This window comes from Crocodylus siamensis, chromosome 10, assembly GCF_052110815.1.
Source record: "Crocodylus siamensis isolate JL-2025a chromosome 10, ASM5211081v1, whole genome shotgun sequence".
Lineage (NCBI taxonomy): Eukaryota > Metazoa > Chordata > Crocodylia > Crocodylidae > Crocodylus > Crocodylus siamensis.
In genome coordinates, this window is record NC_143404.1 from 3,046,887 (window position 1) to 3,072,240 (window position 25,354).

Here is a 25,354-nt window from a genome sequence, read left to right on the forward strand (position 1 = left end):
TTTAAATCCTCCTGTCCTGCCCAGTGTATACTTCTACAAATTTCTGGAAAAAAAAATAAGAGGTGCTATTTCCCTGCAGGCTGGGAGAAATTTTAAAGGCCAGAAAGCAGTGTGCGGATATGTGCATGCATTAAAAGAGGTCTTCATTATTTCATCTGTACCCTTTTAACATAAAAAATCCTGTCAGTACAATAAAGGAAAGCGATGGAGCTCACAGCCTGGAGAGAAGCATCAGAAAGATGCTTCGGATTTCAATTCTTGCAGGAACCATTTAGCAAACTTACTTGCGAAAGCCTCAAATCATAAGGCCAGACTTACGTTCTACATACCGCCACTTTCCCAAGAGTGCAGAGTCCCTCTCAGACAATCCTATTACTCCAAGAACAAAACACACTAAAGTGGAACTAATATTTTGGTCCTTCTCGCATGCTTTGGTCTTGCGTGCACAAAAAGGATAGCGGGGTTTGGGCGCTGAAGGAATTTCACCCGCTTAACGATTGGCAGAAGATAAAAGAAGTCATCCCAGCATGGCTGGAGCTAGTGCTTTGGATGTCAGCAGGTCTTATTCAGTCATATGCAAGCAGCTTCATTACTTCTCTACACAGCGGCTGAATAATGCAGCATTCTGCTGGCTCACGCCAGCCAAAAAAATCATTGGCTCAGCATCTTGCCTGTCCTGATAGCAACCCCCATCTGCAAAAGGCTCTTCTGCTTGAACAAATAACTTACCAACTCATCAATTTTATGTCTCAATTTGGCTGTGAAAAATCCATGCCCTCATGACACTCTTCTTTGTTTCCTACCCCAATAAATACTCTCAAGGACAATGGTCACCGAGGCTTCGGGCTTGTATTGAACAACCGATCAGAGACAGGAAGCCTACCTAGAGACTCGGGCCACTTGACCACATGGCAATCTACCCATCTGACAGGTTTAGGACCCCTGGACATCATGTGCTGTGGGAGGAACCCCATGAAACTAAGCTATTTCATCTCATTAAGAACGATGCTTTCAATGCCACAGAACAGGAATGGTTCCATGGCACTGGTCTGAGATATTGTGATAATACCCTCGAAATCTAAAACTTGCTGGGCTTTTGGTTGTAGTCATGTGAGTCTAAGGACGCAGGCAAGGTTCTTTGGGAAGATGCAATATCTTTTATTACACCAACTGCATAGTTGGGGAAAAAAACCAACCCACTCGGTTTGGTCTAATAGCACGCATGGAAGGACTTTAAGAGGGTTTCCAAGGCTGTGGCAAGGCTGGCGCAGCACACGCACAATACCAGCAATAAGCAGACACCACGGGAAGTTTTCCCCCAGCATCAGTAGCTTTGAATGCAGCAGAACCCCAAGGACCAGCCACCCTAGGAAAGTGCAAGCAAAATTAGTCCCTCCACCGTGACTGATCGCTGGCTGAACTCAGTACATGACACCATGCGGCAATCTGGAGGATCTGCAAGCAACAGCTGAAAGCAAGACAGAGTCGTTTAGACTTAGTTAAACAAGATCAAGGCCTTGGTGGGGGCAGGCGAGTGCAGGAAGTCAAATGCAGAATTCATCTTTCAGAGGCGGCATGTGATGCTTCCTTCCAGCTCGGCCGCTTCAAGGCGACAACAGAACATGTTGGGCAATGGTGGCTCGGGCATCTAAGCAACAGTTCGGCCTTTCTAATGGACTTAGCAAGTAAAATCTACATTTTGCATGAACAAATCCCGCTCAGCAGTGGCAGAGGCCAAGGGAGGATGAAGAAAACAACTCTCATGACATGAAGCTGCTGCAGAGGCAGCTCCAGTTATTTTTGGCTCCAAAATCTGAATGAGTTTGTGGCACAAACCACCAGGCTCTGTCCTGCCCTGATGAAGAAATCCATGCATCTCATCTGCCATATTTGTAATTATTCCCAGTCTTTCAGAGAGCATGCCACCACTACCTATTATGACTCAATCTGCCCAAGGCAAAATAAGGCAGTTTTCTCACTCGCAAAACCCAGTTCTGCTACAGGACTGCCGCGTTTTTTGCTTTCTGTTAAACAGTGCCGGCTTTGCTCGCTAGCTTTTACATTACCAGTACATACCCCGGCCAATCCAAGTCCTGGAAAGCTGGAGGCAAACAGGACAGCGTCCTTGCCAGGAGAATTGTGCATAGAGCTGCAGACACTTGCAAAAGGACTCCACTTGAGCAACTTGCCAAAAAGAAACTGCAGATCAAGACTGGCCTTCTGAGCTCCCTCGGCCAACCGAAGCACCATTTGCTGGGCTCCTCCATCCATTCTGCTGCTTGCTGCGAGCTGGCACTCATTAGGGAAGCCTGAGAAGCAGCTCTAGAAATTTCCCATAATCTCGCACTTGTCTTCAAATCCTCATTCTGCAAAACGAGTCGAGGGCTGGATGCCAGGAGCCTGGCACAATGCGGCCTGTGCCTAGCACGATGCTGAACATGCAGCAGCCTGAGCAGGTGTACAGGCTCCCAAAGGGATGCCTGGTGGGAGCTGGGTTGTGTCCTTGAAACCGCCCCTCTCCCCCCAGCCCACTGAACCCTGTTGCATGCTGACTCCTGGAAAATGAGGCAATGTAGCTGCCTTTGAGTGACCTTCAACACAAGCCCATCAGCACTCCTTGGAGTGCTGCGAGCACTGCAAACTGCTCGATTCAGGATGAACCTGACGCTCTCCTTCACTTCTTGTATGGTTTCTGCATGGTGGCAGAGCTCCGCAAAGTAAAATAGATAAATAAATAAATAAAAAAAACCCCACGAGTTTCTTAAGCACCAGCTAGGCAGGGACCTTCTGGGGAACAATCTAGTTCTTCGGCAAAATTTAGGCATTTAAACCCCACAGCCCATACTCAGATCTAGTCCGAGAATCACACTGACATCTGAATCTCGCTTGCAGTCCATTTCACAGTAGACGGGGAAGGAGGAGACAGCATCAGGTGGCTGTTATCTCTATTCCTTCCCCTGCAACTGATGCCCATCATCTTCTCTTGGGCCTCGCTGCCTTGAGAGAAACTTGAGTGTGCGGGCAGAAAAGAGAACACATTACATGGACGAAGGGCAAATGTTAGCATGTTCTGGGTAGACTCACTCTTTTATGAAAGCGAACGCAAGTCTCGCAGAACAGGCTAATTGCACAAGACGGACACATCAGCATTATCCTGCGTTTCTGGATCTCTTTGATCTCAAGCAGTTATGCATACATTATTCTAGCCCATTCCAGCCAGGAATGCTCCATTAAATTTCACTCGGTTCAGATAAACGTTATGAAATATTTGCTTTAATTGCACCACTTAAGACAAATGTTTTCCAACATTCAAAAGGGGTTTTGGAGGTTGCCATTAAAATGCTATTTAAAAACCTACCTGAGTCATTCACACAAACGTCAACAAGAATAGCTGCTCAATGTTAGTCCTAGACGAACGATTCCTCCTCCACTAGCTCAAGAAATCAGCCTAAGATAGCTTGCCTGATTCAGGGCAACTTCCCAGCTTCCTTAATATAGGCACTCCTCGCTCAACGTGCCTGGACAACGCTGATGGCGGACTACCACGCTCTGGGGGGCGTGCTGAAGGAGATGGGTGCACAGGTGGGTTTCTCCTCTGTCCTACCAGCCGGCAGAGGCGGAAGACGGCATGCGACGTGCATCGCACAGACCAACTGGCGGCTTTGGGAGCGGTGTCTCGAGGCGGGCTTTGCCTTCCTCAAAAACGACTTGCACATCACGATGAGAGACATGCTCAGATGGGACGGGCTCCACCTTTCCCCTAAAGGTAAGCGTGTGTTTTCTTCTAGGTTGGTGGATCTTCTCCGGCGGACTTTAAACTAGGCTCATCAGGGAAAGGGGAAGATGAGGGTGGAGGAAGCCTTGAACTGCCAAACCAAGCAGCACCCAGAAGTACAGCCCAGCCTAGACCAACAAGCAGACATATACGTAGGTAAGCAACAGGGGCCAGGGCAATGCTGAGATTAGGGGGCCAGTGCGCACATCCATAGGAGGCCTTACATGCCTCTACACAAACGCTTGTAGTATGGGGAACAAACAGGAGGAACTTACCCTCCTGTAGCTGACTCCAACCCAGACATAGTGGGACTCACTGAAATGTGGTGGGACACAACGCATGACTGGGCGGTGAATATCAAGGGCTATAGGCTGTACAGGAGGGACAGGACAGGGAGGAAAGGCGGGGGTGTGGCGCTCTACATTAAGGAGGAATACACATCCTCATCAATTAGAAAAGAATCAGAAGAGGGGCACACGGAAGTGCTCGGGGTTAGAATACAAGGCAGTCGAGGGGAAAGAGACTTAACGGTGGGGGTCTACTACAGACCCCCAACCAAGAGGAAGAGCTAGACCAGAAATGCTTAAGTCAGCTCACGGAGGTAGTTAGGTCAAAGGACGTGGTCATCATGGGTGACCTGAACTTTCCAGACATCTGCTGGGAGGAGCAGTCAGCCAGGTCTGACCGCTCACGTAGGTCCCTAGCCCAAATGCAGGACCTCCACTGAACCCAGGAGTGCACAGAGTGAACTGGCATCATACCAGTTCAGGCTGGGGAACTCCCTTCTCGTCAGTACAGAGGCGGAAAGGGATCTTGGAGTCATCATTGACTCCAAGATGAACATGGGCCGGCAGTCTGGGGACGCGGTCAGGAAGGTCAACCGCACCTTGTCCTGCATCCACAGATGCATCTTGAGCAGGTCCAGGGAGGTGATCCTCCCCCTCTATGCGGCACTGGTTAGGCCGCAGATGGAGGACTGTGTCCAGTTCTGGGCACCGCACTTCAGGAGGGATGTGGACAGCCTGGAGAGGGTCCAGGAGGTCACTTGCATGGTCGTGGGCAGCAGGGCAGGCCCTACGAGGAGAGGCGACGGGACCTGAACCTGTTCAGCCTCCACAAGAGAAGGCCAAGGGGGATCTAGTGGCCTGTTACAGACTAGTCGGGGGGACCAGCAGGCACTGGGGGAGTCCCTGTTCCCCCGAGCACGGCCAGGAGTGACCAGGAATAACGGTCACAAGCTGGCAGAGGGGAGATTCAGACTAGACATCAGGAGGCGCGACTTCACGGTGAGGGCAGCTAGGATCTGGAACCGACTTCCAAGAGAAGTGGTGCCGGCTCCTGCCCTGAGGGTCTTTTAAGAGGAGGCTGGATGAACACCTTGCTGGGGTCGTTTGACCACAGTACTCTTTCCTGCCACGGCAGGGGGTCAGACTTGATGATCTGCTCAGGTCCCTTCTGACCCCACTAATTATGAAACGTCGTCCCGGTTAACGTTGTTTCGCTATTACGTTACGGATCTATTACAGAACACAATCGTTTAAAGTCGCACACGATTTGGTTTTAACACTGTTTGGCTGCCGCCTGCTTGTAGGTAACTACTGCAACGTAGCTGGACTGACTTAACATCATTTCCCTTAAAGTTGCATTTTTCAAGAAGGTAACTACGACGTTAAGCGATGAGTAACTGTATTCATAGCCTGAAAGTATTTTAGGCTTGTGATACCAACTGCAGAAGACCTCAAGTCAAGTTTACAGGTGACACAGGCACTTTTGTGGTGTACTGCACTGCTTTGTGAACTTTGGGATTCAAAGGGATTTAACATATAGCATTTTTAACCTTTGAGCCCAAGGAAGGTGGTGTGTGCCTGAAAACTTGCAGAAAAAGATGTATTTTTTTGGTGATTTCTTAGATTGCCTAAAAGGTATCATCTCTGAACCAAGAGGTCTAGAGTTTTGCATTTCATATTTCAAATATATAATATGTTGGGCATATTTAAAATATATGCGTACTTAACTATACAAGGGTGAGAACTCACCCGTGAGAACTCCATGATTATGAGACGTCACTCACGCCAGCATGGCAGAAGAGCACAGATTTGAAGCCGTGGACCAAAAAGGGCCTGGGATTATTACAAATACACACACCATCCTTTTCATCTGGCTATGGGGACCATTGGTGACATGTATGGTATTTTGTAATTTGAGAGCCGAAAACCTCAATGCAACTAAAGACAGACTGCAACTTTTAACGGCACCCTTCAGGGAGGCTGCATGAGATTTATTTTCATTATGTAAATTAAATAATTTGATGGCACCCCGTAAGAGGAAATTCTGGACTGTTGCATCGAAACACGCTGTAACACCAGACAAGTCTCTGGGACCAAGTTGAGCTTTAACTTAAAAAAAATGCCTCCGAGGGTATAAGCCTCATTCTTAAACGTGACTTTAAAGTTCCCCAGTTCTAACGCTGGTTGTGCACTTTCCCACCACATCAACAGACATGACTCGTTTTTGCCCAACAGAATTAGAACAACGATATCTTTTTTTTTCAGTCTTGTTTTTAAATCAAAACTTTTCACCTTACCTAAGCACAAAAGTCTGCTTGCTGACAACTGCAACTACAGAACGGAGAAGCGTTTACAGATAGAGAGGGCTTTGTCCTGAAAAAAACAATGCCTGGGCATAGGTACAATGATGCACAGAGAAATGCAAAGCTGTGCAAATGTGAAGGCAAATGGGGACTGTTACGATCGAGTCGAGTCTCAGATACACCCAGGTTGTGGAATTCCACTTAGTAAATCCTACAAGCCAGCCCATGCCTTCTGCTTGAGCTCAGGCATATTTTCCTTGCCTTGAAAACTTCAAGTTGTTTACCACTAAGAAGTGATTATTTCTCTAGCGATGTCTTAAACTAATCTCCTTCCCCTGCTTCCATAATTCATTTTTACTGAAAATGAATTAAAGTCGAAAGGCATATTAAGCGATACACTGAAAATGGATTTAGACAGATTGCTGTAAATAGCCTCTTCTGTTGTCTACCGCACTTTTACTTAACATTCTCCGCCGAAGGAATCGATTAGCATTCAAACGGCCAAATGCACGCAAAAATGGAATTTTAATCTTTTGTTTAATCACTATTTAGTGTGCCTGGCTCCAGCCCGAATAAAAGAAGAGCGGATGGAGATGTAAGCCAACTGTTTTCTGTAAGGGGGGAGGAAGATTTGTTGAAGTACATACTCTAATTACAATGCCACACGGTTTTCAAAACCTGTTTAAACATTTGCTTGGGCCGGAATCTGGTCGAGTCAACAGAGAGAGCAGCGGTGTGCGGGGACCTGGTGTTGGGAGGTCTGGTTTTAACGCGCGTCTCATGCACAACCACGTTTCCCTGCCAAACTGTATTCTAAGTCTTGGGACCAAACAGGTGGTGCTAGCTATTCGGCTTTTTCCAAAACAACCAGAAAGGGGTGGAATAATTCCATCCACTTTTGCAAAAAAAGAAAAGTTGAGTCTTGACATACAGCCACAGCGATATGCTTACATTTTAAGTAGATTAGTAGGTTATAACCATGAGTTACAAAGCACAGGAAAGCTTTAGTTAAGAAGGCCTAAGTAAAGGTTGAGCTCTTGAACCAATCTTGTCTACTATTTTAAACCTTTAAAAAAAAAATATAGCTATGGCAGGTTGGATTCTCTCTTCAGCTGTAGACAAAAGCTCAGTCCTGAAAGGTGGGAAGGAAGGGTGCTTCATTTCTGAGCGAGTTACAGTCTGAACTCTTGGGGGGGGGGGAAGAGGGAGGGAAGTAGTCAAGAAAGGGGTACTACCTTAGGGCTTGCACAGGAAGGTTGCATCAGACCAGTTTGCTCACCGTATGTGCAATGCAACTGCTGAAGCAAAGTGCTCCCAACCCTGCTTGGTTATGCTGGCTTCAGGTAGTTTTCTGGGTCAACTGTTGCAGTCATGCAATTCAGCATTTTTTCAAGAAAAGCACTTCAAATCTGGGGTAGTTATTCCACGGTGCGGTGGTCTGACAGTGAAACTCAGTGCTCCAACAGTTCTCACACTGCATCGAGAGTCCAGCAAGCTCCCACATTCATGTGTTTGGCTAAAGCTGTGTTGGAACAGCTGTCAGGCACCAGGGAAGACATGCAATGAGGCTATGACCCTATGAATGATACCAATGCGCTCAGCCTTGGCAGCTGAATAGGTTTGGATACTCCAGCAAAATGGAAGGAAGGGCAAGAAAAGAAAACAAAACAAAAACCCAAGCATTTATTTCTGCAGTGCCTTTATTTGGAGAAGCTTTACCTATACGGATGCTGTTTCTGAGCTCAGTTTCCTAAGCCACAACTGGTGGGACAGCACCATGACTTGGTAATGCGCTGACTAGTAATGGCAACAGAGCATCTGGATAATGGTGGCCATGCTCCTAGAAGCTCGTACAAGGACTCACCCAGGATGTGCAGCAGCAGAATACCAAGCCAGGGCACAGAGAAAATCGGAGAAGCATGCTGTCACAGCCATGGGGAAGCTAGTCGCACATAACTGCAAGCACTCAATAGCGAACGATTTGGTGCTGGTAGATCAGCCCTTGGGGCCATCGTCACACAAGGGTGCTGTATCTGCAGTCAGCAGCATGCAGAAGGTGCAGAGATGGCATTCTCAAATTGTACAGGGAGTCCTGATGGGCAACATGCCTATTCTTTGCTTACACCACAAATTCAAGCTCCAGACAGCTGTGAGATGTGGATGAACCCTCCTGAATGGTGCATCAATATTAATGGGGGGGGGGGGTCCAGAAAGGCCCTTAAGGATTTTTAGAAATGTGCGCCCGTTTGCTAGAATGACCAAGGAGTTACTCAGCCTTTTTAAACAAGAAGTTAGGGGCAGAAGAACCCATTTTGACCCTTTGCACGTGGGGTGTGGGGTGGCTTTCTGGAACATCTATGCTTTCATTGCTAGGTGTTGGACAAATTTTTAAGTTTCTCTAACTTATCTTTTTACTCCTGTCCCACCTCCCACGATAGAGAGCCTATCTCCCAGTTTTTGCTGTCAAGTGATCCGTGGCATGTAACAAAACATGACATCTTCAAATCAGCTTGCAAACCGCACCCCGGCCTAAAGGGTTTTGCCTTGGACTTGAAAAGCCACACGGCGTGGAGTCAAGGTTGTCCAAGGCAGAGGTAGTGTACTATCAGAGAGAGAGAGAGCACTACTAAAACCCTGCCCTGTTATTCAAGTGCTGTTCAAGTAGATAAGGGACGGAGGGGAGAGGTTAATTTTTGAAGCCTTATCCTTCAGCTCATCAAAAATATAGAAGCTACATTAAATATGGTCCTTCTGCTCAACATTTTAACCATTCGAGCATTGAGAGACAATGCAAACCTGTATACTCCTCCGATTAATATCGTAAGAAGCAAGAGTCATCGGGCATCAAATGTAGCACTATGCCATACGCTCTCTCACCTTGACTCTAAGTTTATTCTTCATTTGCTCTCTTAAGAACCATTACTGAAGTATTTTCTTCTCTACACTCACTGGTTGACTACGTCGCTCCAGCCCCCCAAGCGTACGATGCTTTTTCCCCAATATAAGTTGGTGCACAGCTCTATGCAGCTGAACACTTCCCTGGGTTTTGGCACATCCAGTGGCAGCACAGTTGTCTATATGTGCATTACCACTGTAGCCCTGGACCATCTTTTTACTTACTAAAACCCCAGCTGGCCTATTTCGTGGTTTTCATTTGAGCAGGATGCATGTAACTCATTGCTTTAATGTGTCCCTGCGTAATTCGGATGCAGCTTTCCATCATCACTTCCCCATGCACTACAGCGTCTCATGTCCCTCCAAATAATCTATGCAAATCTGCTTCTCTCCAGGAAGCAGAGCTTTCTTGGAGACTGGCCCAAGAGCGCAGAACGAGCTCCCACAGGAATTAAGGAGCACTGCAAATCTCGCCATCTTTTTCTGCATGATGTGTAAAACTCATTTCTTCCGCTTGGCCCTCTAGCCAACGTACAGCGACATGTTAGGTACAAAATCCCAAACCAAAGGCACTCTTCTGCACGCGCTCCCCCCCGCCGAGATCAGAGAGCAAGTCGGCCGTGTTAGTCATGCTGCGTAATGCACTCCTGGAAGGTGATCTTACCCGGTGACAATGATCATATAAGGTTTAAAAACCTTGCAGAACGAAAGAGTCATTTTCTAAATTGCCGTTCAGAAGATGAGGATTCTTTTTCTACACCTTTTTGCTTCATTTTCTTGACGGATTTTGAAAAGCTCTGTATAATCTCTAGGACCTGTCAACTGATGGAGAGCGCTTTCATCTAGCTTCCCCCCAAAGCTTTGCTTTTCTGTCGTATTTTGTCTGGTGACCCGTGCTTGATTTCTTCCCAGATCTGCAATTGAAACCAGTTATGAATCCCTGAAAAGGTACTCTCGAGTTTTCTCCCAGCACTTACAGCTATTCTCACGCTGTATTTTATAAAACCAGAACATGCCTTATTGCTCACGGAAACAAAAGATCAAACCGCCTTGCTGATCAGTTTGTGAGGAATTCAACATTCAACTCTCCTTGAACAGCAGCTGTCCGTCAGAAGCTGGCATATGTCTGTGCTTCGTTTATCTGTAAGAAGGGGCAAGCAATTCTTGATAGAAGCGGTACAACACGGCACAGCATGCTTTGAAAAACTGACTTTTGGGGTTAAATCTCAGGATTAGAGAAGTATTTCTGCATGTGCAGCAAAATCTGCATTAAGATTTAATAGAGGTGCAGAAGGCGTAAGACCGGTAATAACATCGTTTGTACAAAGCTCCCTGTATTTGAACTAGGAAACGCCTGATCGAATGATGAGAGTTTTAAACCAATCCAACGCTGAACGGTGCTTCAAAGCATCCTGAATGCTAGCCAAGTATCATACCTATTGACATTTCATTAAAGGATGCTGCAATGAGAACGCCCCTTGTGTTCTAAACACAACAGTTTGCAGGAGTTCAATATATATTCAGGGAGTACTCAGGGAAACTAAACTGAGCACTATGAATAGGTTAAATGATGATCTGTACGCAGCTACAAAGGTGACTAATTAAAAACCCAAGAGTGTCTAAACAAAATCGGTCTATGAGAACGTAGCAGATTCCACAAGGAACCAAGCGAATATTTTTACTTTCAAGGAGTAAAGGCCTGAGACACAGCAAGGGAGGCTGCAACACTGGTTGATGGAAATTCGGGAGTGATCATAGGAGGGAGAAAGAGAGTAGCTATAATATTTTAACTGCTAGTGAACTGCAGAGGGAAGAGACCTACCTAATGACCCAGGTAAAGATGGCAGATCCTGAATTTAGGTTTTTCTCTCCACCCCACATGGGGTAATAAACAAAACTAAACGAACCCTGGTGCAACTTGTACAAAGTGTTGTATTTGGTCTGCAAATGGCACTACTGGGCTAGTCCCAATGAGGAAGAGGACTGCGTTGCAAATTGTGCATTTCATGGTTTGAGGCAGACTAAGCCATTTCAGTGAGAGCTTGCCAACAGTGATCTTGCACCCTGATGATCGATGCAGTGGTCTTGATTACATCTGGCGAGGAATGGTCAGCGTCCTGCACACCAGCACGAGCGCCACAAGCAGTTTTGAAGACACTTTGCAAGAAAACACCGAAGAAGCAATGACCATGTCTAGCAGAAATATGGCTGAGCCCCACTTGATCCATTTGGAAATGGGGCTGGACCCAATGATCTTGTGAGGTCCCTTCCAGCCCTAACATCCATGACATTTATGAAAAAATGCAGACTACCAAAAAAACCCACCGTCCTTAGGAGGAGCAAAGATTTGTCAAGACGCACAGAGGATGCCAGTCCATAGAGAGGACGGCCCCTTGACTTTTCTTTCAAAACATTCAGAAGTGACGTTCGGCGACTGACTTGGAAAGCTACGTTCAGCTCATACCAACAGTAGCAGTAGCCCATGGAAAATCACAATAGAAAGACCGCAATGCCTCTCCCATTTCATGCCATGTAAAGTTATCACCTTGCTCATTTTAATTCATCCATCTCTTGTGTTCCTCCCCCTCTCCCAAAATGAACTGTTTGAAAGACATAGGGAAAGGTTCAAGTATAGCAGTGTTTTTTTCCAAAGCCTCTGGTCTGAACCAAAATCACAGAAAAAGCTAGAAGGGACAGAGAGATTTTCTAGCCTTTTTGCCTCAAGGCAGTATTGACTGTAACTCTTACTGACAGGTGTTGGTCTAACCTGCTCTTGAAAGCCTCTCATGATGCAGATCCCACAACCTCGCTCTACTCCCAATTCAAAGCACTTCATGTGTATACTGCGACTGCTCGAGGGCTACCGTCTTTGCTTCCCACTTCATGCTCCTGGCCCCGTCTCAGCAAGTTACCGGTTGCAGGGCTTTGCAATGCACAGACCGCGACGTGCAAGATAATGGAGGTTTTCCTGTTTTTTGGTAATGGTCATTGCAAGTGTTGTCATGCAAATTCTCCACTTGACAGATATAATCCCAGGCTTCACTTCCTGCAAAAAAGTATCATGTTTGCCGGTATTAGCAAACCAAAAAAAATACTCGGCATCACCTCTTCTCCCCCAGAAGTTACTTGAAGACAATCGTTGCTCGAACAATATGCAGCACCCAGTGACAGCCAGTGTGCAGATCAATCATGCTCCACTCAGAATCAGACTTCCTGCCGTTGCCTAGGTTACCTGAACATGTAGTTTTACTGCACGGTCTACAATCCCCTATTTACCTTCTCCGTTCTTCAAATGTACTCTTGCTCTGCTCGTCTGTCCGAATGCTCCTTTGGCAGGCAGCAAACAGAAGAGTCCTGCTGCATGCTGCGAAGTGAGGGAAGAGCTGGGGACCAGAGGACACTGCTGTGCGGGCGACAGGTTCGGAGTGGTGTCTAGTAAGCAGTGTTAGGTCCAGGGCCAGCTGCAATTTCCTCCCGAGATGACCAGCCATAATTATGGGCTCTATTATTCAAAGGAGTTAAAGCAAGACCTCAAAAAGCAGTGCCCTGTGTGCAAAAAACAAAACAAAACACCCATCCCGTGCCATGATTTTGGTCTTTGCGCTATTAAATGGTTCTGGGGAAGTACCATGAGATCAACTAGGCTCCGTACAAAACAAAACCACAAAGCACAAAGCTGATGTGGCTCAGAGCTGAAGAGACCTCAGGATAAGGGCAAAGCTAAAGGCTGCTCTTTATTATTAAAAACAGGAGATGAAGGCAAAGCTCCTTAAGGGATTTAAATAATAGTTAGGGATAGTTGAGAACAGCAACCCCTCCCACTGGCAAAGCCTGGTCTACGTTTCCATAGTGTTGTGTCTGTGAGCAATGCCCTGTCCACTCATTCCCCGATTCAGAAATGAGGCGATGCATGTGCCTTGCTTGGAGTGTGCACTAATGGGTAGATCCAGGATGGAGAGCCCAGGATGTTGCCCCGTTGTCAGAAGCTGGTAGGGAACAGGCAAGGCATCACAGAGGTGGTGAAGTCGTGCCCCAAAGAAGAGCACATTGCAATCCAAACAGTCCCTTACCTCTCCAGAGCGAGTACCCACTCTTGCTCTCCCGTGGAAGTGGCTTTTGCAGCATCTGGACTTGGAGTCTGAGCAGTCCTGGACAGGAAGGGAGTGAGGTGGAGGATGTGGGGACGCTTGCGTGTATGTTCCCGACACCAAGGTTTTGGGGCTTTATCCTGCATGGACACTGCATGCACCCTTATCAAGCCACCCGGCTTTATTTTGAAGGCACAGCTCTTTCCTCTGCTTTATTTGAAGACAGAGGTAAAAAAAGTCCCCAAAGTTTCTTTCATCAAAGCCAAGCAGAGCAAGGTTGAGATTCTTCCACTCCTGGGGTCCATGCTATCCTCCCAGGCTTTATTCTCCAGCAATGCAAATCCCACACCTTCCACAGACAGCATATTAAGGACCAAGGCAGCCCTCCTGCCAACGGGATGACCACAATCCCCTGTTTGCCTACCATACTTGCACCAGGCCCTTTGAGATCATTTCAGCTGGTAACTTCTGTGCAGCAGGCAATTACTTTAGAGAGGATGAACTTTCAGGATGTAAATTCCAGCTTTAAAAACATTTCTTTTTTTTAATCAGACATTTGAAATGTCACCTTCAGCCGTTCCAGTCTGAGCAAACTGGAGCTAAGATATGCCGTTAATATTAAAAAATGATAACAACCAGATCTTAGTACCACAGGAATTCAAAGATCAATCTTTGGTCCACATAGTCAGTCTACCAAATTGCTCTTTGCTTATCCAATATCTGTCCTGGAAAGAGCTGTTCTTCACTGCTCCAGGGAAACCTCAAGTCCTAAGGGCAAAAGAATAATAATTTGAGGTGAAGCAGGAGCTCACCCTATAATAGCTAGCTCCATTCAGGCTGCAGCCACTGCTTTGAGCAATCTTTTCATCCACGGAAAGGTTTATACACTCAGAAAAATCACTTCTGGTTTTACAAAGACACCTAAGCATTTATTTCACAGATGCATGGTCTGAGATTTCTCTAAAACATCTGAAAGATATTAGAGTGCTAAGCAAGCTGTTCACCATTTTTGCATTCCTGCAACACGCGCGCCCAGGATTATGTTTCTCTGCTCTGATTTACGGATGCAGGTAAAACCTCAAAATACCACCCTGGCTGTTGTCGAAGACAGCTCTGTGGTACAAACATTAAAGCATCTTGCAATGCAACCTTTCAGCTGAAGTGATCAGCTAAGAAGTTCTGACCGACTTTGCTGTGATGGTGGACGTCACTAATTGCTTCGTTACGTACTCCATCTGATCCTACTAATAATCATTCAAGCGCCAAATCTACTACTAAAGCCACTATTGTAAGCAATTTGCCTCTATACAAAATCTTAATTTCATGCTCTGTAAACACATCTCCTTGTAAGGGACCAACCTACCTATAAAGGTTTCTTTCGGCGGCCTGACAACCATCCTTTGCGACAAGTGTTTCAATGGCTTTTAGTTTGTAGCAACACCTGTTCCCCCACCAAGATGAGACAAGACAAGACAGGAAGTACACAACATCCATCTACAATGACATGCAAACTGCAATAGTTTTTAAATTAAGGAGCACTGGAATGAATTTTCAGCTTTTGCGGAGCACAGAGCTGGGTACTCCTAATTCACATGCAATTTGGCCACAGCAAAACCTTCAAGTGGCATTTGTATTGCTGTAATAACTGTGTGCGTTGTGACATTTCAGCAATAATAACCATGGTAGAAATACCCTCTGCATGGTATTTCTCAGAGGAAAAAAAAGAACACAGGACTCCAGCATGAGGAAGTCGAGTTAGGCAAACTTCAGATGTTCTTGGGAAGGTCAAGACAGCGAGCACAGAGTAACTATTAGTAGAAAACTGGTGCAATATCCTATTTTGGAGCTCCAATACCTACTACACAGCATGCTCACCCTGCATGTGCTGTTGATGAGATGGGACACTACTTTAATTTCCTATAAGCAGCTTCAGTCGCTCTCAAAACCAGATCCAGACAAGTACGTGCCGACTTGCTGGTAGTTTGGCACAAGCCAAGGCCACAGCAGGAACCACTCAAAACTCCCGACTGGCAGATGGGAGGCGAGGGTTTGGAGAGCAACAACTTGGCACAGGGTTTTTTGGGGGGGAAGAGGGCGGGGGGTGTTTTGTGTCGTTCTTCAACTCGGCGCATTTAAGCAATCATTTGCCGTGGAAGCATGCAATGAAAACGCAGCAGGAAGACAAGTTACCATTTACTTTCGGAGAAGGGAGACAGAATCCCAAATACGCCTAGCTTCCCCGTGCTAGGAAAGGGCAGCAAAAGCCTATTTGAACTTGAGTTATTAGAGACGCACGTTGCGAAGCCAGATTCACATCGCTCCATAATTCATAGCTAGCCTGAATAGCAAAAAATTAGCCTCTGTGCTGCACAGCAAGCTGTCAGCCTATGAAGTCTTGCCAGAGTACGGGAATGTCCTTTTTTACAAACACGCACAGAGCAATGAAGTACCTCTCCTCCTGACAAGGCTTTTATTTCTCTTATACCTTGATCCAGACCTATTTTTGCAATGCCTCCTCCTTCAGGGTCTTGCTGTGCTGCGCGAGTTGGCCCAACTTATTTCGGAGACGCTCTCTTTAAACCAGTCTCATGCAATAAGGCAAAGCGTCTTGGTGCTTTACTGCTTTAAGTGATGCTCAGCGATTAGAAAATACATTTATGGTGCTGCAGAAATGTGTTTAGTACCGAGACAAGGAAAGTGCACTCTCCCAAGACCTGGGGCTGCAGCACTGGCACACTATCCATTACAGCGGTTGGACATGTCAATAATCCCAGGAGCGGGGTTCAACCAGGGAATCAGCAGGTGTTGCAGCATGGCTCTCACATCCATCGTAATCAATAAATGGCCAATAGCTATGTAGGGGGGGTGGGGGAAAAGGACAGCCAACTTTCTACCCCAGCTTGGTCCCTTGGCCCATGCTACAGGCATGGCACCAGTGCTAATTTACACTGCAGACTCCAGGGGCCCCCATTTTGAGAGCCATCGAAGATGCATCACTGGCAAGTTTAATACTTTGCCCATAGTGGGATTAATATCGAAGGAATTATTGAACTGGAAACCGAGTATCCCAGCCAGTGGGGTGAATGCAGCTCGAATGCATCCGACTTCAGGCAGCTTTTCAGTCAAGTAAGAGAATATATGAAGATATCATAGACCTCATACTTACCAGTTTCCCCCTGCAACTATACGAAGCCAATGTGGACCCTCAAGCCTCCCTGCAGTCTCCTTACTACAACAATACTCATCAATTTTCATTAACTTTTAGATTCATCAAACCGAAAGGTTGAAAACCATCGACTTCTTAAAACAGAAAAGATGCTTACTTTAAACTAAAGAAAAACCTCACTGCCAACTTGAAAGAAATCAATAAGTCTTCAGGTGGGAAATGCAGCACGCGGAACTGCTTAATTCAATTCAGATTTAAAAGTTTCTAATGAGTCTGGTTGATTATGGGGGTTGATGCAAACTACCCCAAAAAACTTTTTAAAGAGGCACTCACTTTGGTGGCGGGGACTTGCTGCCCTGTTTTCATTGGAGACGCAACTGGAGATGAGCTCAATTAAATAACAGGAGCTCCACAGAAGCCGCATGCTCCATTTGAATAATCTTCTTTGCAAGCTTCAGAAAGACCACTGCATGCTAAAGTGGCAACACGCACGGGGTTAAAGCCTTCATTGCTTAATCCTCCATCCACAGCCAGAAGCATTTTACCAGTGTCTGGAATAATTTATACAGTGGCTCTAATTATAGGAAGCTAAAACATTTCATCCATGAAGGGAAGAGCACGAAGTGTCTTTTGTACATAGGAAAGCCCATAACTCAAGAGAAATAAATTACTTTAGACAAGCCAAGATATCCCATTTAAGCCAGAGGGACAGGAAACTACCCAAAACCCAGTATTTAAAACAAAAGTCAACTTCTTTTTCTGCTCGACTCAGCTAGAGGAAGGATCAGAGATTGCTTTTCTGTTGCCGAGTAGAAGAAATAAGCCAAAATTCACCCCGCTGCTCAGGATCTAGAAGTAGCTGATGTAAATCAATCTTCTAATCCTTTCTACAAAGGCAAGAAATGTTTATGCTTCTAACTTTATCTTTGTTTTTAAATGTTTTCTAACAAATCCCCTAACTACTACTTGTCCTTACACAGCAAATATCGAGCGTCGAAGAGGCACATCCTCTCAACAGGGGTTTTTAAGCAACATATAAATGATATTCAGCTTCGCTTAAATCCTAATTCTACTGCAGAAGAGCATAACATTAAATATCCACTTCGGTCTTCCTTGTGAAGGCTAGCAGGTGCTTTGTGGAAAGTTTTGCAAAGCACATGTTCAGATGCTCTTAGCAATGCACGAAGCATTTGTATTTGTGCTATGTTAAGGCAGGCATCCTCGGAAGCTTCTGGTCACTACGGGAAGAAAACCCAAACTTTTGCAAACTGGTATCTTATTCTAGAGGCAAAAATGACAGCTGGGGGTGGGGGTAAAATTTCTAACTGGCCAATGTTCTTGCTTGTACCTCCTTATAATGAAGCATATTTACATAATAGATTTTCTACCTTGTAGTTTGTTCCCTACCACATGTCAATACTCCTATTGGTGACATCCACTGTTTTAATTGCAGAACCCAAGATTTGCTACCCAGGAAAGAGTAGGAGATCAGCACAGAAGTTGCATAATGTTTTCCTAAGATCTCCACTCCTGCCGCGATATCTGCATTAGTGTAAAACTCCCTGTGAACAGGCTTGGGCCTAAAATGCTTTTTCAAATTGGAGCCCAACTGTAGCAGAATATTTTGAAGTTGTTGCATCCCAATAAAAGACAAATTAATAGCAAGCTGTTCACAGGAGCCGATTCGATGCCGCTTTTTATTTATTTATTTATTTTTTACATTAAGATTATTTAAAGGAGGATTTCTTTTCAACACAGTACTTATGAACTGCCGCAGCAATTCTCCCCACCAAGCCAAGAGCTGAGTGCATGGGTTGTTGCAGGCTCGCTGTTCAGTACAAAGAGAATGGACATAAGGGAAGACAGGGGTTCTTTGCGTTCCTGAAGAGAGCAATTAAGCAACTACAGCAAACTGAGAATTGATGTTGCTGTGAAATCCTGTGTGCTAAAGGACGGGAGGTGTAGACCTGGGTAAGGGCCTGGACAGATGTCCCAAGGTTCATGCATGTGCTGGCATGACCTCTTTGGGCTCAGAAATGGAGCCCACAGTCAGAGCCTGGGTGGGTGCATCAGGTAAAACTACTCAAGATGCGCAAGCTCCTGTCCACTCTCAAACATGTCAGCTTGGCTCTCTAGTAAAGGTACTCCTTACCACGTGTCCTGATCTTAAACAAGCACTGTGTCACGAGGGAGAGGAGGAGGACGGAAAATCAACAGCCGCCTCCCTAATGTTCCTGACTAGCGATGCTCGTCATCTCTCCGTTATCCATCAACTCTGCTAAACACATTCAAAGCCTTCATGCAGCAGTGAGAAGCGACAGCCGGGCTTGCCACTTGTTCTCCATGCCATTCATTTCACTACAGAGACCAATGTGGACACGAGCATGTCCAGAACAAAAGCATGTGGACCAAAGCAGAACACGGATAGCGCAGGTGGGCTTGTCCCATAAGAAACAGCCGCTGGGGGAAAAAAAAACAAAACCCCAAATGGTATCCTTTAACTTACAATTCCTTAGGTTACTCAAGCCCTTTTCTGTTATGCTCTTAGGGACATGGCAGGATGTCCAGCCCAAAGCATGCACCTCAGCGCTAACTTTGCTGAAGCAACCCACCACGCTGGAAAACTGAACTGCCACGAATAGACAGGTGTACACCTGGAAAGCATCAAACCAGCCTTTGACTGGAAGCTTTACATTGTTAGTTTGCATCGACAGGAAGTAGCATCTTCTGCTCCTAGACAAGTCAGAAGACTCTGCTTGATTACATTTTCTTCTTCCGGCACTCGTGAAAGCCCTCGTTTAGCTGCAACCAATCAGTAGAACATCAATGCTCAGAAAAATAAGAGAAAGAAAGAAAAATCAGTGTGCAGAAACAAACCCTTGCTGTCTCCAGGCATGAAGAGATTTGCTGGAAGGATTATTTCTAAGCCATTTTAAACACCGAGGTGAAGTTGCAAAATCCAAATCATTAGACTGGCATTTGGTCTGATGCACCTCCCTGCCAGAGGGCACAAGCCCTGGTCCTTTGGGACAGCAGTCAGGTCCAGGCTCCTGTTGATGCCCATTGATTCTTGCTGTCTCTACCCCACTTTTTGTACTTGTTCCCCAGCGCCAGACAGACTCCGGGGATGTGGAGGAAAGCAAGCTGGCTGATGCTCGAGGGGATCAAGGTCTTGGGGTACAGGCAAGGAGCATGCCAGTGCCCACCAGGTACCTTGCATTGGAGCAAATTTGTGCACTGCTAGATCACAGAATCATAGAAAATAAGGGTTGGAAGGGATCTCAAAGTCATGGAGTCCAATCCCAGGTAACTGAAGGCTCCTATCACATCCCCCCTCAGTCTTCTCTTCTGCAGACTCAATCAGCCCAGTTCCCTCAGCCTCTCCTCACCAGTCCTGTGCCTCAGCCCCTGAAACATTTTCGTTCCCCTCCACCAGACTCTCTCCAACTTGTCCACATCCTTTCTATAGTAGGGGGCCCAAAACTGGACACAGTACCCCAGGTGTGGGCTCACCAGTGCAGAATAAAAGGGAATAAATCACTTCCCTCGATCTGCTGACAAGGCTCCTACCAATGCAGCCCAGGATGCCATTAGCCTTCTTGGCAACCACGGCATGCTGTGGACTTATATCCAGTTTATTGTCCCCTGTCACCCCCAGGTCCTGACCTAATGTGCACGGATAAAGTACCTGCTTTACTGATAAATACTCATTCATCTTCTTTTCCTGGTCCCTTCCTCCACTGCCAACTGTTCTGCAGCATGTAGATAAAATCAGATGCATCAATTATGAACCATGCTTCACTTTGAATCTGAATGCAACAATTCAAGCCGTGTAAACGGTTCTGCAACAAAAGAACTTGGTTCTCATTATTCCCAGCATGGAAAGCTTGCTTTCCAGAAGACAAATTCAAAATGCCTTATTACTTCTGTGCTGAGAAAAGTTAGCAGATTTGCTAAAGTTTGCTAGGAAGTTCAGGTCAGGGTTTGGGTCATCCTACAGCCTGAAACACTCACAGATCATCAGCACCTTCCACACAAAAATCAGTCATCTCAGACATTGTAAGCAGAGGCACAGTAACTTTAATTTACAGGCAAGAGGTATGTAGCAACAGCTGTCCCCAAACTCTGCTGTCCCCAGAGAGCAAAGCCCGTCTCCTCCAGGGCCACGGAAGGATCCTTTGAGCAAAAAGTCTTGGTGAAGGGTTCTTGGGTTCCCCTGGAACTAGCAGCCTGGTGCAAAAAGCCTAGTTTTCATCAGAAATATACCGAATGTAACATTTACAGAGCTGTCGGCTTCCAGGAGACATTTGTCAAAGCCCATTTACAAGTGATAATGCCTAAAACATCTGTGGCTGGTTACAGTACAAAAGGAAAATCAATTTGTCTTGCCCTAATGCTATGCCAGGGTTTGAAGGGGGTGTGGAAAAAAAAAAAAAATCAAAACCATATGCCTGATCTTAGTTGAGTCTCAAGTGATCTATATTTTTTAAGGTAACTTATCATTAATTTTTAAAGTCCCACGAATTCGATTCTGCTAATTGGACGTCTTGGCCTTTTTTCTGATAATTTGTAGCTCCCATAAGCCCTGCTAACGTGGATCATGTATTCCACCAGCATTCACGCTCCCTCTGGCAAGGAGCCAAAAGACTCAGAGGTTTGCAAAAATGCTATGCGCAGCACAGGTGCCTCCCCAACCTGGCCTCCCATGCCGACTGCTTGGTCGGACGTGGGTGCGCGAGGGTCAGACAAATAACTGCTCTGCCGGTTCGGCTGGAACCAAGTTGAAACGGTCAGGTTTTACTGCGCCAGACAAACCGTGCTGTTGCACCTCAAACAGCAAAGCGCTAGATCCCTGTTGCGACTCCAGATCAGCACCTCAACTCCAGGTTACAGGGCAGTCCAGTCGTCCCAGTGTAAATCAACGTACCTACTGGAGCAGGGACCGGTGAGCTCAGGAGAACAGCAGACTACCAGCACTTTGGTTAATCTAGACCAGTGGTTCTCAACGTTTCCAGGCTCATGGCACCCCTTGGAAAATGTTAGCTCTTAGTTTTGATTCGTTTTTTGATTATGGAAAAATAAGACAGCGATTTTTCTGTTGCAAAGGGCAGAATTGTTTTAATGCTGCGGATCCTTATGCAAAATTGTCGGCTTTATTTTGAATCGTGTTTGCACGCCTAACCATGCTAACCAGGACACCCCACAAAAGGACCTCAAGACACACAGGTGCCGCATCACACCGGCTGAGAATCACTGATCTAGACCCAATGAGGTTTTTTCCTTCCCTCAGCCAAAATGACCCGGGAATTTGGGTCATATTGGCCATGCAGCTTTGGAACACCCCAAACTACATTTGCAATCGTGGCAGGTGGATTCAGGGTCAGATCCTGTACTGGCTCCTAGAGTATCGATCTCAAAATTTAAAAAAAAAAAAAAGTCTGAAACCTCAGAGTTGAGAGATGTACCTGTGGGTCAGCTCCTAACATCTGTGTAACAATAAGGAGGATCTTGCCAGATCATAATATAGATTGCACTTGAAGGCTGCAAATAAATATACGGGGCTTGAATCAAATCTAGGTGCAGGGTTTCAGCACCCGACTATGCTGGGTCACCAGCCGAGTCCTGCTTTCTCACAGCCTTCTGCTGTGGGGTGGGAAACGGGAAGAATAAAAGCCTACTAGAAGCAGTACACCTTCAAGAAACATGTAATTATTTTTTTCCAATTCTTTTTTACTGCAGCCATAACAAAGCGTGAAACTGCTTCAACCTCCCCTTCACCTGCCCACTTTCTCCAGGGGCCTAGAGCAGAGGAAAATAGCTGTCACAAGCTGCTGTGCAAGACTGGGGGGCCAAGGCGAGTCTGGAGAAGTGCATTTCTTCCCCGTGGCCCAAACTCTCCGCAGCTTTGCAGATAGCACCTCTCAGATAGATGCTCACTGCAAAATAAGCATACCAACAGACTAAGAACTTAATTCCCTCTCCGAATGAAGCCTGTTTATAAAAGAGATGCTATCAAAGTGAGTGGCAAGAGAGGTCAAATGCGTATCACAACACGACTCAGGAGTGATTACACCCACTTTTCTAAAAAGGCAGAGTTTTCACCAGTTTCAAATGGATCAAAGCACTTGTTTACAGCAGCTGTTAGATAATAAAGTGATGGGCCTCTCTTCTCGGCCCAAAACCTACGCTGGCCCACACTCAGAGGGACAGTATGCAGCAAAGCTCATCAGTTGTATAACAAGGACCTTACTTTCACAGCGGCACCCCACGTGGCTGACTGCTCCACCAGGCCGCCCTGGCGTTTATTAAAATGCATTGGCATGGATGTGCTGGTTCCCTGCCATGGTGGTTGACCAGATTTCTCCTCTGATCCACAAGTATCTATAGGACCCAGAAGAGAAGCACAGTGCAAACTCACAACAGGGGAGCTAACTTCTCCTCTTTGGCTGTTGGACCAAAGTGCTGAGCAGCAGAATCAGGAAGGTTATTTGCAAACTCAGGAAGACAAATGCTGCATTGACTTAACCTTCCACGCATGAGTCTAGTGTCTCTTCATAACCTTAAGAGCTAACAATTAAAAAAAAAAAGACAGAAGCTTAATTTTGAAGGACTCTAATTGGCTTCAGCAGGGCAATAGGTTTAATCTCCCTGAGCAAATAACTTTTTCAGACCCCGTTTGGTTAATGCAAGTCCAGTGTATATATTCTATCAGAAGATCCCTTCTGCAAAGTCTTTTTGATTGTAGCTGTGTTGGTCTAAGACTCCCCATGCCTGAAGAAAGACGCTTGTGCCCGAAAGCTTACAAAGAACTTTTCCTCCTGCAACCATTTAGTTGGGTTAAGAAGACAGATCACCTCTCCCCAAAGACGCTCATTTGCAAAGTCTGATGCTCTTAGAAATGAAGCATGGTTTAGGCTACGTACCCTGCCCAGCTGCTTGCTCCACATTCAGCCCTCGCAACAAGAGCCTTTTCTCCAGAGGCTTCATAAGAGGTCAAGACAAGCGGATTTCACCTGCTGGGTCCAACTCCATTTACTAGAAAAGGGTATGAGCTAGGTAATGGCTTCCTCATGCCTAAGAAAATTAGTTCAAACCATATATGCCTTGAAGTATTTGATGCATGCACAGGTTGCTTTCTTTGGAGAGGGGGGGGAAAAAAACCCCTCGTAAATACCAGAGAGCGACTTAACGGCAGCATCAGTCCACAAAATGCCAAACTGCTGCAAGAGGAGAACGCTATAAATTTCACTCCCACTTGATGGCTCTAGCCAACTATTTTGTGGGTTACAGATCTAGCTGGAAAGGAATTTGCCACTGGGCTTCCAAGGTCTTCCAGGAATGCTCAGGACGTTCCTAATAGCTTAAAATACAAAGTTGAAGAAATCTTTTAATTAAACAGCCCTGGAAAATATCTGCAGAATCACGTGGAGTCCCGGGGAATGCAGGAAGGCTGCCAAGGAAGTCTCCACCTCACTAGACTCAAGGCTCCCCTTAGAAAATGCTACCTCTTCGGTTTTACTCATTGTTTTGACTGTACAAAAAGTGATAGAATAGTTTTTTCTGTTGCAAAGACTGCAACACGGGAGAATGTTTGATTTCCTCCAGAGCCAGGATTGTACTCAATATTTGCACGCAAAGTAGTGCTGTTCAAGCAGGGTGCCACAGCGCCCCAGGATGCCTTGAGATCCTTTCAAGGGTGCCATGCAATATTAGCACTGCTACACATGCAACAGCAATTCACAGATTTCAGTGTTAAAAACAATCGGAAGGGTAGCACGTACCATGTTCAGCATTCACATCCTTTGCAGATATACCCCATGAAGAAGGCATTACCTACACTATGGCTGCGCAAGGCTGGACTTGCAAGACTTAATTGCTGCTGGCCTGTATGATGAGAATGTATTAATCCACAAGTCCCTTGAAAAGAAAGCAAGTGAATCACGGCAAGGAACATCAAGCACCACTACAATGGTGTATAGCCTCCAAAAAAAGACCGCCTCAGGAAGTTGTAGGCTCCCCGTAACTTGGAGGTGTTCAAGAAGAGGTTGGACAGCTACTGGTTGGGGAAGATCTAGACAACGCTATACCTACTTTTTACCATGGGCATTTTTCCCATGCTTCTGGTCTTTGCCGATCGATCCCGCCACACCCTTCTTTTTCTGCTGCAGGTATCAGGGTGTTTTTTAGCCTCCCCAAGAGACACTGCATGTTGGCTAAAGCTAAGGCTGGGGTCTTCATAGACATTAGGGCTGGAAGGGACCTCAGCAGATCAATGAGTCCAGCCACCTAACTTCAACTGGGGTGTGCTGATTCTCCTGCTAGGAGCAAAGCTGGAGGTTCCTGGTTAAAGGATCGTTCCCCTCTGCTCAGGGTCAGACGGGCATATTTAGGGTCAGGAAGGATTTCTACCCCATGGTCATATTGATATGGACTATGGGGTTTTTTTTGCCTTACTCTGTAGCAGAGGATGTGGCCGTCTACCCCGGGACCTCTTAAGCATCTACTGACAATATTTCATAGAAGCAGGATAGATTGCTGTGGTTTCCCTGCTGTACCCGTGGCAGGTTTGGGTGTTGGGTCTAATGTTGTGTCAGGGTAGTCTTATGTAGAATTTAGGTTATGGTTGTATGGGATGATGGGGATAGGGATAATCCTGCTTCAGGCAGGGCGTTGGACTAGACGGCTTTCGGAGGTCCGTTCCAGCCCTACTTCTCTATGACCAATAACTCAAAGCACTTGCTTGCCACATGAGTCAAGAGCAAATCGTCCCTTAGTTGAGGCTGCATAGCCTAAGTGGCTCTTCCCAGATACAAATGAACTTTCCTTCAACAATTTAGAAA

General features: G+C 46.1%; 1 protein-coding gene across 1 annotated transcript in view; it reads right to left on the bottom strand.

Annotated features, from left to right (window-relative positions):
- Positions 1 to 25,354, bottom strand: part of GALNT10 (polypeptide N-acetylgalactosaminyltransferase 10) — a 103,641-nt gene that overhangs the window by 57,606 nt on the left and 20,681 nt on the right. The window lies entirely within an intron of this gene.